This window comes from Piliocolobus tephrosceles, chromosome 19 (genome assembly GCF_002776525.5).
Source record: "Piliocolobus tephrosceles isolate RC106 chromosome 19, ASM277652v3, whole genome shotgun sequence".
In the NCBI taxonomy this organism is placed as follows: domain Eukaryota; kingdom Metazoa; phylum Chordata; class Mammalia; order Primates; family Cercopithecidae; genus Piliocolobus; species Piliocolobus tephrosceles.
The window spans coordinates 24,634,230-24,649,456 of record NC_045452.1 but is presented as its reverse complement, the minus strand read 5'-3'; the positions used below and the strand labels follow the sequence as shown (position 1 = coordinate 24,649,456).

The 15,227-nt window shown below is 52.9% G+C and overlaps 1 long non-coding RNA gene across 1 annotated transcript in view; it reads left to right on the top strand.

Annotated features, from left to right (window-relative positions):
- The window catches only part of LOC111549069, an 18,452-nt gene extending 3,607 nt beyond the window's left edge, over positions 1 to 14,845 (top strand). Inside the window, exons 3-4 of the long non-coding RNA XR_002733599.3 lie at positions 9,429 to 9,655; positions 14,597 to 14,845. This is a non-coding gene — a long non-coding RNA (uncharacterized LOC111549069). The remainder of the gene's footprint in view (positions 1 to 9,428; positions 9,656 to 14,596) is intronic.
- Positions 14,846 to 15,227: the final 382 nt, after the last annotated feature.

Below are 15,227 nucleotides of genomic sequence, written 5' to 3'. Positions count from 1 at the left end.
GCCTCAGCCTCCCGAGTAGCTGAGACTACAGGCGCCCGCCACCTCGCCCAGCTAGTTTTTTTTTATGTTTTAGTAGAGACGGGGTTTCACCGTGTTAGCCAGGATGGTCTCGATCTCCTGACCTCGTGATCCACCCGTCTCGGCCTCCCAAAGTGCTGGGATTACAGGCTTGAGCCACCGCACCTGGCCACAAGATCCAATAAATTAACATAATATTTCTCTTAGAGAACTGCCTGATGCACCCCTGAAGTACTTTGTGCTTTTATGTTTGTTTATTTGTTTGAGACAGAGTCTCGGTCTGTCACCCAGGCTGTAGTGCAGCAGCATGATCTCGGCTCACTGCAACCTCCACCTCCCGAGTTCAAGCAATTCTCCTGCCTCAGCCTCCCGAGTAGCTAGGATTACGGGTGCTCGCCACCACGCCCGGCTAATTTTTGTATTTTTAGTAGAGACGGGGTTTCACCAGGTTGGCCAGGCTGGTCTCGAACTCCTGACCTCAGGTGATCCACCCACCTCGGCCTCCCAAAGTGCTGGGATTACAGGCGTGAGCCAACGCGCCCGGCCAGTACTTTGTATTTTACGTTTCTCCCCTGAATACTCTCAGATCATCTTTTGAAAAGACAACCAGTTTTGTAATATCATTTTCCACTGAAAGAACAGAAGAATAATTCAGCCTTTCACTAGCACGGTTGGCTAAAAATTATTATTGGTCCAAAGGTAGCAAGTTGCCTCAATCGATTCTTCACAGTCAGTTACAGATCCAACTCCTTCCCCCTTCTCACTACTGCACTTGACTAGTCTTCAAAAACCAACAAAAGAAAAATGGCTGGGCATGGTGGCTCATGCCTGTAATCCTAGCACTTTGGGAGGCCGAGGTGGGCGGATCATTTGAGGTCAGAGGTTCAAGACCAGCCTGACCAACATGGTGAAACCCTGGTTCTACTAAAAATACAAAAAAATTAGCCAGGCGTGGTGGTGCATGCCTGTAATTCCAGCTACTGTGGAGGCTGAGGCAGGAGAATCACTTGAATCCAGGAGGTGGAGGTTGCAATGAGCCAAGATCGCACCACTGCACTCCAGCCTGGGTGACAGAGCAAGACTCTGTCCCCGCCCCCCCCCCCAAAAAAAGAAAGAAAATTATCATTATTGTTTTTTAAACATTGCATCAGTATTTTCTTCTTTTTATTTTTTTCTTTTTTTTGACAGAGAAAGTATCTAACTATGTTGCCCAGCCTGGTTTTGAACTCCTGGGTTCAAGCAATCCTCCTGCCTCAGCCTCCTAAAAGTGTGGGATTATAGGTGTGAGCCACTGCACCTGGCCATTGTATCAGTATTTTATCCCTCCCTCCCTTTCTCCCTTCCTGCCTTCCTCCCTTCCTTTTCCTCATTCTCTCCCTGTCGCTCAGGCTGGAGTGCAATGGTGCGATCTCGGCTCACTGCAACCTCCACTTCCCAGGTTCAAGCCATTCTCCTGCCTCAGCCTCCAGAGTAGCTGGGATTATAGGTTCACGCCACTATGCCTGGCTAATTTTCATATTTTTAGCAGAGACGAGATTTTGCCATGTTGGCCAGGCTGGTCTCGAACTCCTAACCTCAGGTGATCCGCCTGCCTCGGCCTCCCAAAGTGCTGGGATTACAGGCTTGAGGCACCTGGCCAAGATGGTGAAACCTTGTCTCTATTAAAAACACCAAAAATTTAGCCGAGCGTGGTGGCAATGCGCCTGTAATCCCAGCTACTCGGGAGGCTGAGGCACAAGAATCACTTGAATCTGAGAGGCAGAGGCTGCAGCGAGCCGAGACTGCACCACTTCACTCCATTCTGGGTGACAGAATGAGACTGCAGCTCAGACAAAAAACAAAACACAAGGAAGCCTGGGGCTCTGGCATCTATGGGGACTCACAGTCACAAAGTCCCTGTCCCTGGGGCCCATTGCCCAGCAGCCCCCGCAAGGGCCACGCCAGTGTCAGGAGAGTCACCGGGATTCGTGGACTTCTCTCAGACCAGAGAAACTTCTGCACCAAGCCCCACAGTGTGACTGGGGGGAGAACTGGGCCGGGCAGGAGGTGGCCGGGGGAGCAGCTGGGGGAGCAGTTGGGAGCGCAGCCTCTCTAGGAAACTGTGGAGGCCTAGCAGCCTCCCCACTCTTCAGCTTCCCTTGCTGATGATGCTAATACTAGAAAAGGAAGTGAGAGGCAGTGAGCTGTCCCTGAGAACAAAACCCAAAACCGCATTATCGGGGTGTGGCTGAAGTGGCCTTGGGTGGCACTGAGCAGGCTCAGGCCTAGAGACTGGTCCCCACCCATCAACATCTCAGAGACAGCGGGACCAGTGTTTGAGGCTGCACACCTGCATCCTTTCCCACAGGGAGGGCTTGGCCACAGCGGGCCACCCAGGAGCCACCTGGGGAGCCCTCACAGGCCCCGGCTTTCAGAAGATTCAGTCAGAGGCAGGAAGGGCCTGGAGATCTGAGGTGAGGGCCCCACCCTGTTCCATTCATGAGGAGGCAGGGCATTGCCTAAGTGGCCTCCTCCCATCGGAAACAAAATCCTCGGCAAAAACACCAACCTTCTCACCTTTCAGGAACCAGGAGTTTGGCCCGCGTGAGGGCCCAAGCAGCTACTATGTGGGGTCCAAGACATGGGTGGGACTGACTCCAGCTGCATTTGACCCCAACAGAAGTAAACACCACAGCCCCAGGGGTGCAGGTGGTTCCCTCCAACCACAGGCCTTCCCCAGCCAAAACCTACAGCCCTAGACATTGGGAGCAGGGCTGGGCCTTAGATCAGAGAAGGTCCCAGTGTCCCCAGAAACACTGCACAGTCCCTCTGGGCAAGGCCTCCCAAATTTCCCCCGTGTTGGGTGTGAGGGGAATAGAGACCCCCAGGTACGTACCTGTTTGCAGAAAAACAAGTGACCACTTCTGGGGGACTCTGGACTTGGTTTTGTGGGGTTTATTTTTATTTTTATTATTTTATTTTTATTTATTTATTTTTTAAAGCGGAGTCTCGCTCTGTCGCCCAGGCTGTGGTGCAGTGGCTGGATCTCAGCTCACTGCAAGCTCCGCCTCCCGGGTTTACGCCATTCTCCTGCCTCAGCCTCCCGAGTAGCTGGGACTACAGGCGCCCGCCACCTCGCCCGGCTAGTTTTTTGTATTTTTTAGTAGAGACGGGGTTTCACCGTGTTAGCCAGGATGGTCTCGATCTGCTGACCTCGTGATCCGCCCGTCTCGGCCTCCCAAAGTGCTGGGATTACAGGCTTGAGCCACCGCGCCCGGCCTATTTTTATTTTTTTTGAGACAGAGTCTCGCTCTGTTGCCCAGGCTGGAGTGTAGTGGCACGATCTCGGCTCACTGCAAGCTCCGCCTCCCCGGTTCAAGCGATTCTCCCACCTCAGCCTCCCAAGTAGCTGGGATTACAAGTATTCCCCGCTGTGTCTGGCTGATTTTTGTATTTTTGGTAGAGATGGGGTTTCACCATGCTGACCAGGCATGGATTGCAGACATGAGCCACTGCCCCCGGCCCATGGTTTTGTGGTGTTGTGAAGCTAAATTCCTCCACATCGAAAGAGGAGATAATTTTAACATGAGTTTGGAGGAGAAGAAAAAACTTTAAACATTTTTGGCCGGGTGAGGTGGCTCACGCCTGTAATCCCAGCACTTTGGGAGGCTGAGGCCAGTGGATCACTTGAGGTCTGGAGTTCAAGACCAGCCTTGCCAACACGGTGAAACCCCATCTCTACTAAAAATACAAAAATTAGCTGGGTGTGATGGCACGCGCCTGTAATCCCAGCTACTCAGTTTGAGACCAGTGGTCCGGTGTGGATAAGGGGGTAGAGCAGGGGAGCTTAGAGTAAGTAAGAAAAGAAATTGGGACCAGGCGCAGTGGCTCACGTCTGTAATCTCAGCACTTTGGGAGGCCGAGGTGGGCAGATCATCTGAGGTCAGGAGTTTGAGACCAGCCTGACTAACAAGGAGAAACCCCGTCTCTAATAAAAATACAAAACTAGCCGTGCTTGTGATCCCAGCTACTTGGGAGGCTGAGGCAGGAGAATCACTTGTACCCGGGAGGCGGAGGTTGCGGTGAGCCAAGATCGTGCCATTGCACTCCACCCTGGGCAACAAGAGTGAAACTCCATCTCAAAAAAAAAAAAAAAAAAGATGATGAAGAAGAAGAAATTGGAGAAACTGAGCTGGGTGGCGTCCAGCCTCGTGAATCTCTCACAAAACCAATATTACGCATCAAAGCTTTTGACATAGTGTTTTGTTTTGTCTATGGGAGTGGGGAAGAAGATGGGAGAATGCTGAGGGCGACTTACAGGTGGGCAAGGAGGCAGACGCTGCCATGGGGGTCTTGGTGACTCAGTGCCGCGGCACAGGGAAACTGTCGCCCAGGGTGGGCAGGGATGCAGCCTCGGAGACCGCCCCAAGCAGCACCGCTAACACCCACGACACCCACTCCTCGCCTCCTGGCTTCCTCCTCTTCCACTCTAGACGGCTTTCTAGCAGGGGAGCAGGGATGCCAGCCCTTCCAGCTCCCTCTGCCTGAGCCACTGAGCCCTCACTCGAGGTTAACTAAAATCCCAGGAAAGGACTCTTGATTGGCACTGGTCAGGGCCTGCCCCCTGACCAATTAAGAGTGGCCAAGTGGTGATGTCACATAACAATGGTTGCTCCTGGGGGTGTCCCACAGTTGGGGGGCAGGTTGGGGAGGTATGGGGAGGGTTCAGGACAGGCAGAATAGCAGAGGGAGGAGCCCACTGCCCAAGGGACTTTGCGTCTCTGCACCCTGCAAAATATATTTATCCTCAACTCACAGATGAGACGGCCATGGCCAGAGAGGGTCTGTGATGACAGCTGCTGAATGGCGGAGTCATGGGTGCCAGTGCTCGGACTCACCTGCTGCACCACTGCCTGGCCTTGGATCCTGTCTCTTCTAGGTGCTCACATCTTCTTGCAAGATTTTTTTTTTTTTTTTTTTGAGACGGACTTTCGCTCTTGTCGCCCAGGCTGGATTGTAATGACTGGATCTTGGCTCACTGCAACCTCCACCTCCCGGGTTCAAGTGATTCTCCTGCCTCAGCCTCCCAAGTAGCTGGGATTACAGATGCACGCCACCACGCCCGGCTAATTTTTTGTCTTTTTAGTAGAGATGGTTTCGCCATGTTGGCCAGGTCGGTCTCAAACTCCTGACCTCAGGTGATCCTCCCTCCTTGGCCTCTCCAAGTGCTGGAATTACAGGCGTAAGCCCCACCTAGCCCCATGTTCTTAACAATCCTTACATCCTCAGGGGCTGGGCGCGAGCCCCAGGACTGCGCCAGCTCACCTCGGCTGCGGTGTTGGCATCTGATTTGCTGGTTAGAGTCTCCATGTGTTAAATTTGCATTTCCCTTGTTATTATGGTATTAGGTTTTATTCCCAATTCTCAGAGCTAGAATATATGGCTCAAAGTGATTCAGGAGGCATGCAGGAGTCATGTGGATCCCGCCACGTGGACAATCTTGTAAACATAAACAAGGGGCAGGGGAGTCATGCAAATGCAGAGAGGGTCCCGCGCCAGCTACTCTGCAGTTGCAGCTGGAAAGAGCAAGCAGGCAGGACAGCCAGGAGCCCGCAGGGACTAACTGGCCTCCACCTAACCCCAGCTCCTGGCAGTGGCTGTGATGCAGCTGTGAGTGTGGAAGAGGCCAAGAGCTTTTTTTTTTTTTTTTTTTTTTTTTTTTTTTTTAAATCTTGAGACAAGAGTCTCGCTCTGTCACCCAGGCTGGAGTGCAATGGTGCAATCTCGGCTCACTGCAACCTCTGCCTCCTGGGTTCAAGTGATTCTCCTGCCTCAGCCTCCTGAGTAGCTGGGATTACAGGCATATGCCACCACGCCCGGGTAATTTTTGTATTTTTAGTATAGATGGGGTTTCACCATGTTGGTCAGACTGGTCTCAAACTCCTGACCTCGTAATCCTCCTGCGTTGGCCTCCCAAATGCTGATATTACAGGTGTGAGACACCACGCCTAGCCGGGAGCTCTTTTTTGAAGTGGGCACTTGTATTCTCTAAATCCATAGGGGTTTTTTTTTTTTTTCCAGAACAAGCAAAAAATAATTATTTGCAGCAGAAAACTGATTAATTTTTGACACTAAAGGCAGAGATGTTCAAACGATAGACACCATTCAATGTCCCCTTTCCTCTAGCAAGAAAAGTGAAACAGGTCACACTGTGCTGAGAAGGCAGGAAAACCTGCTTGTTGTGACGAATTATGTACCTCCAGATCCACTGGCTGAAACCCTAACTCCCAGTACCTCAGAATGGGACCGTATTTGGAGAGAGGGTAAAGGGGTATTTAAGTTCAAATAAGATCATATGGGTGGGTATTTAAGTTTTTTAAAAAGGTCATACTATCCTTATGAGAAGAGATTAGGCTGGGCATGGGAGCCTTACTCCTGTAGTCCCAGCACTTTGGGAGGCCAAGGCAGGCAGATCACTTGAGCCCAGGAGTTCAAGACCAGCCTGGGCAACATGGCAAGACCTCATCTCTACAAAAATATACGAAAATTAGGGCTGGGTGCGGTGGCTCATGCCTGTAATACCAGCACTTTGGGAGGCCAAGGCAGGTAGATCACCTGAGGTCAAGAGTTTGAGACCAGCTTGGCCAACATGGTGAATCCCCATCTCTACTAAAAATATAAAAATTAGCCGGGCATTTTAACGGGTGCCTGTAGTCCAGCTAGTCAGGAGGCTGAGGCACAAGAATCGCTTGAACCGGGAGGCAGAAGTTGCAGTGAGCCAAGATTGCACCACTGCACTCCAGCCTGTGAGACTCTATCTCAAAAAAGGGGAGACTCTATCTCAAAAAAGGGGAAGAAAAAAATTAGCTGGTCACTGTGGTGTGTGCCTGAAGTCCCTGCTACTAGAGGAGCCAAGGTGGGAGCAGCTGAGCCTGGGAGGTCAAGGCTGCAGTGAGTCAAGATTGCACCACTGCACTCCAGCCTGGGTGACGGAATGAGAATCTGCCCCCCCAAAAAAAGAAGAGATGAGGACATAAACACACACAGAAGGAAGACAGTATGAAGACCTGGGAAGGAGAAGGTGGCCACCCACAAGCCAAGGATAGAGGCCTCAGAAGACACCAACGCCACTGACACCTTGATCTTAGACTTCCGGCCTCTAGAGTTGTGAGAAAATGAATTTCTATCGTCACAGTGGTGCACACCTGTAGTCCCAGCTACTCAGGAGACTGAGGCAGGAGGATCACTTGAGTCCAGGAGTTTGAGGCTGGAGGCTCTATGATCACACCTGTGAATACCTGCATTACCTCCCGCCTCTGGCGGAACAGTAAGACTCTGTCTCTAAAAAAAAAAGAAAAAAAAAATCATAAGCTGGGCGCGGTGGCTCAAGCCTGTAATCCCAGCACAGGCACACACCACCACGTCCAGCTAATTCTTTGTAATTTTAGTAGAGACAGGGTTTCACCATGTTGACCAGGATGGTCTCGATCTCCTGACTGCGTGATACACCCGCCTCGGCCTCCCAGAGTGCTGGGATTACAGGTGTGAGCCACCACGCCTGACCTTCTTTTTGTATTTTTAGTAGAGATGGGGTTTTGCCATGTTGGCCAGGCTGGTCTTAAACTCCTGACCTCAGGTGATCCACCTGCCTCAGCCTCCCAGGGTGCTGGGATTACAGGCGTGAACCATCACGCCTGGCCAATGATGTATTTTTAGCTACATCTAAATGCTGTGCCAGAGATAGAACCTTCTCCAAAGCCAGATGTCACCAGAGAGAGGCTTAAAACTCAGCTAGCCAGGGACAGGCCCAGGTCGAGAGGGTGGCGTGCTGCTGGTGTGTCGTCAGGACCACACCATGGGCAGCCTCCTAAGGAAACATCACCAGTTTCTGAGGCCAGGTTTGACCCGAACACCCAGAAGGGTCCCATCTTAGCCTATTTGGGCAGGTGTGACAAATACCCCAGGACCAGGAGGCTTCTAAACAACAGACACTTCATTCTCAAAGTTCTAGAGGCCGGAAAGTCGAGAAGTCAAGGCAGTGGCAGATATAACTGTCCTGTTCAGAGTTAGTCATTCTATTTATTAATTTATTTTTAGGCTAGGCACGGTGGCTCACGCCTGTAATCCCAGCACTTTGGGAGGCCTAGGCAGATCACCTGAGGCTGGGAGTTTGAGACCAGCCTGACCAACATGAAGAAACCCGTCTCTACTAAAAATACAAAATTAGCCAGGCATGGTGGTACATGCCTGTAATCCCAGCTACCTGGGAGGCTGAGGCAGGAGAATCACTTGAACCCGCAAGGCGGAGGTTGCAGTGAGCCAAAATCATGCTATTGCACTCTAGCCTGGGCAAGAGCGAAACTCCGTCTCAAAAAAAAGAAACAAAAACAAAAATTAGCCGGGCATGGTGGTAGGCGTGTGGAATACCAGCTACTCAGGAGGCTGAGACATGAGAATCACTTGAACCCAGGAGGTAGAGGGTGCAATGAGCCGAGATTACGCACCACTGCACTCCAGCCTGGGTGACAGAGCGAGACTCCGTCTCAAAAAAAAAAAAAAAAAATTAGCTGGGCATGGTGGCGTATGCCTGTAATTCCAGCTACTCAGGAGGCTGAGGTGAGAGAATCACTTGAACCCAGGAGGTGGAGGTTTCTGTAAGCCGAGATCACTCCATTGCACTCCAGCCTGGGTGAGCGAGCAAGTCTCCTTCTCAAAATAAAATAAAATAAAAAATATTTTTAGAGACGGGGTCTTGCTCTGTCCAGAGTGGCAGAAACAGAAACTTTCCTGTAGCAGGCAGCTGTCAGGGCCTGGGGGACACAGAATGTCTCCCTGGAATTCCCCCTGAACCCCAAAGGTACTTTGATAACAGCCGGGGCCACCCCTTTGACTTCTTCCTCGCTCTTAGAAAAGTCCTCCGTCGGCGGAGCTTGCAGTGAGCTGAGATCCGGCCACTGCACTCCAGCCTGGGCGACAGAGCGAGACTCCGTCTCAAAAAAAAAAAAAAAAGAAAAGAAAAGTCCTCCGTCAGGACCAGGCACGGTGCCTCATGCCTGCAATCCCAGCACTTTGGGAGGCCAAGGTGGCAGATCACTTGAGCCCGGGAGTTCAAGACCAGCCTGAGTAACATAGTAAGACCACGAAAGATCAAAAAAATCAGCCGGGCGTGGTGGCATGTGCCTGTAGTCCCAGCTCCTTGGAAGGCTGAGGCGGAAAGATCACCTGAGCCCGGGAGGTTGAGGCTGCAGTGAGCTGTGATCACAACACTGCACTCTAGCCAGGGCAACAGAGGAAGACCCTGTCTCAAAAAAATATGTCAAGAAAAGAAAAGAAAAAAAAACCCGAAAAATCCCCTGCCAGTCTGGAACCCCCAATCCATGCGTCACGCGGCTGTGGCTGATTTTTAATCTGCTGGTCTTGTGCGTTTGCAGAGGAACTCTGCCAGAATTGGAGTAATTTGGTTAAGGCCGAAGCTGAGTGGACACAGAGAGCTTGTCCTGTGTCCTGGGAGGATGGCAGGAGGAGGCCACAAGTTCCCAGAACCACAGCCCTCACAGATGGAGGGGGATTGGGAGAGACCCCTCCCTGCACAGCCCCCAGTAACCAGTGCGTCACCCCAACCTGGGAGGGAAGGATGATTACTCTTCCTAATTTACAGGTGAGAAAACCGAGGCTCTGAACGGCCCATGGTCTCACAGAGAATGAGCAGCCGAAAGGTGCTAACCAGGCCTGTTGGAGCCCACAGCCTCGTCTGCCTGTCGGGACAGGTGCTGCCACTGAACGAGGTGGCTGAGCTGATCCGGGGTGCCCTCTCCCCAATACCCCTTTCCCATGGGTCCCTCGCATGCCTGGGAGCTCTTCCAGAGGCAGCCTTTGGAGTCCGGCAAAGGATCTGTCCAGGTCACTTCCTGGGGACTTGCCTTAGCTGACCCCCGAGCTGGACAGCAGGGAGGGGGCCTGGGAAATAGTCGAGGAGGAGGACCACGGGGTTGGGGGAGCCTTCATGGCCTCCGCCCCTCGCCTCACTTCCCCTTCCAGCCTGGCCCTGGCCTTTCCGCCCCTCCTTCTGCTCCCCATGGGCACCCAGGGACAGATGTGGCCTGTTAGTGCTAGCCCAGAGCTGTGGGTGATGCCTGTCACCTGTGTCCACGACTCAAGGGACAATCAAAGTCCTCTCTCAGCTCCCAAAAGGCTGACCCCACCCTGGGCAGCACGGTCCTTTGTCCTGCTTTCCTGGGGGAACCACTTGTTTGTTGACATGGGGACTTGTCCTAGCTCCAGAGTGTTTTGCTTTATTTTAAATAACAGGTCAAGGCAGCTTGAACGGGGGCGTGAGAGGAAGTCAGAGGCAATCCCAGGGCAGCAGCCCTGCAGGGCGACCCTCCACCCTAATGTCTCCCACAGACTGGCTAGGTTTCAGAGCCATCTGAGGACACGGCTGGGACAGGCCCCCACCCCACATCACCTGGCCTTGCACTGTGTTTCAGGATCTGGGGTGGGGGTTTTCCGTGGGCGTATAAGATGTCTCACAGTTTCCTAACAGGAAACGTGGGGTGTGGAGGCCTCCTTCGGGTCCCAGTCCACTGGGGTTAAGAAGAAGGGCTTGAGGCCAGGTGCAGTCGTTCATGCTTGTAATCCCAGCACTTTGGGAGGCCAAGGCGGGCAGATCATTTGAGGTCAGGAGTTCTAGACCAGCCTGACCAACATGGTGAAACCACGTCTCTACTAAAATTACAAAAAAAAAAATTAGCCAGGTGTGGCCAGGGGCAGTGGCTCACATCTGTAATACCAGCACTTTGGCAGGCAGAGGCAGGCAGATCATGCGGTCAAGAGGTAAAGACCAGCACGGCCAATATGGTAAAACCCCGTCTCTACTAAAAATACAAAAATTAGCAGGGCGTAGCTGGGCACGGTGGCTCACCCCTGTAATCCCAGCACTTTGGGAGGCTGAGGCGGGTGGATCACTTGAGGTCAGGGGTTCGAGACCAGCCTGGCCAACATGGTGAAACCCCATCTCTAGGCTGGGCGCAGTGGCTCAAGCCTGTAATCCCAGCACTTTGGGAGGCCGAGACGGGCGGATCACGAGGTCAGGAGATCGAGACCATCCTGGCTATCATGGTGAAACCCCCTCTCTACTAAAAAATACAAAAAAACTAGCCGGGCGAGGTGGCGGGCGCCTATAGTCCCAGCTACTCGGGAGGCTGAGGCAGGAGAATGGCGTAAACCCAGGAGGCGGAGCTTGCAGTGAGCTGAGATCCAGCCACTGCACTCCAGCCTGGGCGACAGAGTGAGACCCTGTCTCAAAAAAAAAAAAAACAAAAAAGAAACCCCCTCTCTACTAAATATACAAAAATTAGCTGGGCACGGTGGTGTGTGCCTGTAATCCCAGCTACTCAGGAGGCTGAGGCCGGAGAATCACTTGAACACGGGGGAGGCGGTGGTGTTTGCAGTGAGCCAAGATCGTGCCACTGTACTCCAGCCTGGGCAACAGAGTGAGACTCCATCACACAAACACACACAAACACACACACAATTAGCCAAGCATGGTGGCAGGTGCCTGTAATCCCAACTACTAGGGAGGTTGAGACAGGAGAATTGCTTGAACCCAGGAGGTGGAGATTGCCGTAAGCCGAGATCACGCCACTGCACTCCAGCCCGGGCAACAGAGCGAGACTCTGTCTTAAAAGAAAAAAAAAAAAAAAAGAAGAAAGGCTTGGCCCTTGGCTTCCACACAGAGCCCTGGGGTCCCAGCACCCTGCTCCCCAGGCCTACCCTGGACCCCAAAGCCTGCAGCCCCACTGCCTCCCAGGCCATGAGGCCCAGGACCCAAGTCCTCGCCTATGAATGGAGATAGCACCCTGCCCACCTGGCCACGCAGGGAGAGGGCAAGACGACCTGGTCATCACACTCCACCAGTGTCACCTTCCTGGTTTCCCCTCCCAGAGACTCTTCCACTCATTGAACGAACACAGAGGCCTTGGCCTTGGCAGGGAGCCAGTCACTGTGGGTGGGCAGCGCCGACAGCCGTCACTGGGAGCAGGGCAGGAGAGGGCACAGGGGTCGCTGAGCAGAGTGGCAAGGGGCCGCTCTGGGCAACTGGCTGAAGTCAGCAGTCATTGGCCATGGGCCTATACCCTCGAGAGGCCTGGCCAGGTCTGTGCCACCCTCTGATGGGGGCAGTCGGGCACCTGGAGAGATCATCCCAGTGAGACAGACACACTGGCACACGCTCCCCTTCCCAAGGAGAAACGACAAGCTGTCTCGAGAGACGGGCTGGATGCAACACGGGCAGGAACACAGATGGGGCAGGAACCCGGGCCCGATGTTCATCACTGGCCCTTGCCTGAGGCCACCTCTACATAGGGGACCCAAACGTGATAACCACGGTGAAGGCTTGGGGTCGCCCTTGAGCTATACAAGAAGATCCTGTCTCATCTTAAGAACACCTTGGCCAAGGCTGGGTACAGTGGCTCACGCCTGTAATCCCAGCAGTTTGGGAGGCCTAGGTGGGCGGATCACCTGAGGTCAGGAGTTCGAGACCAGCCTGGCCAACATGATGAAACACCGTCTCTACTAAAATACGAAAATGAGCCGGGCGTGGTGGTGTGCACCTGTAATCCCAGCTCCTCCGGAGGATGAGGCAGGAGAATCGTTTGAACCTGGGAAGTGGAAGTTGCAGTGAGCCGAGTTTGTGCCACTGCACTCCAGCCTCGGTGACAGAGTGAGACTCCATCAAAAAAAAATACCAAAAAAAAACCCTCAACTCTATGAGGTCCACACTGTAAGGAAGCACAGAAGCAGCAAAGGCTTTGCTGAGTATTGGGACCCTACCCTGGGCAACAAGCTCGGGCATGCATGGGAAGGAGCTGTGCCCAGCAATGATGGGATTTTGTGTTTTTTTAAGGCATGCGCCACCATGCCCAGCTAATTTTGTATTTGTAGTACAGACAAGGGTTCTCCATGTTGGCCAGGCTGGTCTTGAACTCCTGACCTCAGGTGATCCACCCGCCTCAGCCTCTCAAAATGCTGGTGTTACAGGCGTGAGCCACCGCACCCGGCCAGTGATGCTTAGTTTTTCTGCCAGTGGTGAGGCTGGGAACACAGGGACCATGGGAGTGGGAGCAGCCAGCCTGAGGATGGACAGTACTACAGGGGCACCCCCACCTGGCATGGGAGGTTAAGAGCCAGCCACCAGGCCTACATGGCTAGGCAGAGTGGATCCGTAGCTGCCAGGAGAGGGTGGTGCCCCTGGGGAGGGCACAGAATGTCCTCTTTGAGTCCCTCAGCCTGCATCCTGCAGGCTGCAAAGCGCAGTCGCCTGGAGCGGCCGGTGCTGACTGGGATGCTAACCAAGCGCTTCTCATTGCTGGGGGGCCTCTCTCTTTCCCATCCCAACAAACAGGCCAGGCCTTCGGCTCTCTTGTCTCAGGGAAAGCAGACAGAGCAGGCAACTAGATCATAGCCTCCCTGGCCAGCACCCACACACCCTGGAGTGACAGAAACTGGAGCCCCCTGAGAGGATTAGGCTGGGGCAAGCAGGAGGGCAGTGGGTTAGAGGCAGGTGCAGGCGGACGGGAGGGGTTGGCAGCCTCCCCACCTAAGCCTGGGAAGGGATGAGGCCCCTCCTAGCCTCAGATGGCAGGACCCTGGGATCTTGCAGGTGGCTGCAGGGGAGGCCACGATAGCCAAACCCTGGAGACAGGAATCCCAGGGAAACTGTCCTTATAAAATTTATAAAATTGGCCGGGCGCGGTGGCTCAAGCCTGTAATCCCAGCACTTTGGGAGGCCAAGACGGGCGGATCACGAGGTCAGCAGATCGAGACCATCCTGGCTAACACAGTGAAACCCCGTCTCTACTAAAAAATACAAAAAACTAGCCGGGCGAGGTGGCGGGCGCCTGTAGTCCCAGCTACTCGGGAGGCTGAGGCAGGAGAATGGCGGGAACCTGGGAGGCGGAGCTTACAGTGAGCTGAGATCTGGCCACTGCACTCCAGCCCGGGCAACAGAGCGAGACTCTGTCTCAAAAAAAAAAAAAAAAAAATTTATAAAATTAAACAGGGTCCGGGTACAGTGGCTCATGCACGTCATCCCAGCACTTTGGGAGGCTGAGGCAGGCAGATCACTTGAGATTAGGAGTTTGAGACCAGCCTGGTCAACATGGCAAAACCCTGTCTCTATTAAAAACACAAAAATTAGCTGGCTGTGGTGATGGGCACCTTTACAGGCGCCACAGCTACTCGGGAGGCTGAGGAAGGAGAATTACTTGAACCGAGAAGCGGAGGTTGCAGTGAGCTGAGATTGCACCACTGCACTCCAAGCTGGGCGACAAGAGCGAGACTCCATCTCAAAAAAAAAAAAAAAAAAAAAAAGTAATCAGGGAAGAGGAGGGAAAAATGGAAACAAGCCAAGCTTGCAAGCTACTCAGCATGAGCTGTGAGGGCAGCCTGCTCTCTGACAGCTGCCTCACGGCCATGCAGTGCCTGTGGCCTCAGAATCACACAGACCCTGTCTCAGGATGATAACACCCCTTAACTGCTCTGTAGATAGCCACTTGTACATCATGAAACGTTAACTTTTGCATTTGAGATATTCTTTTAGGTCCTGCATCCGGATGAAACTACTGACGCCAGCTAGTCTGAAAGATCCCACAAAGAACTGACTCACGGGAAAAAAAAAAAAAAAAGCCGTTTCCACATCCTGATGAATTCATCTCCGTGTCCCCACCAATCAACGGCTCCAGTTTTCCAACCCCCTTGACTTCTTTATAGGATCCCCGTAAAAGCCTCAGCCCGGAACTCCTCCAGAGGTGGATTTGAGGTCTCCTCCCAATTCCTTGCTCTGTGCTCTGCAATCATTAAACTCTTTCTTTGCTGCAAACCCTGCTGTCTCAATGTCCTGGTCTGCTACTGAGCAACGGGCATGCAAACATGTCAGTCCTATGACACCAGCCTTAGCCAAACGCTAGGCCCAGGAAAGTCACACCCTAGAGGTCTAGACAAGAAGAGTGTCAGCAGGGACCATTTTGTATTGTACACTGCAGGCCCAGCTAATTTTTGTACTTTTAGTAGAAACGGGGTTTCACCATGTTGGCCAGGCTGGTCTCTGGTCTCAAACCCGTGACCTCAGGTGACCCGCCCACCTTAGCCTCCCAAAGTGCTGGGGTCACAGGCCCGGCAGTTCCTGTTAATGAGTATAATAAAATCTTTACATCTTGTTTTTTGGAAAATGC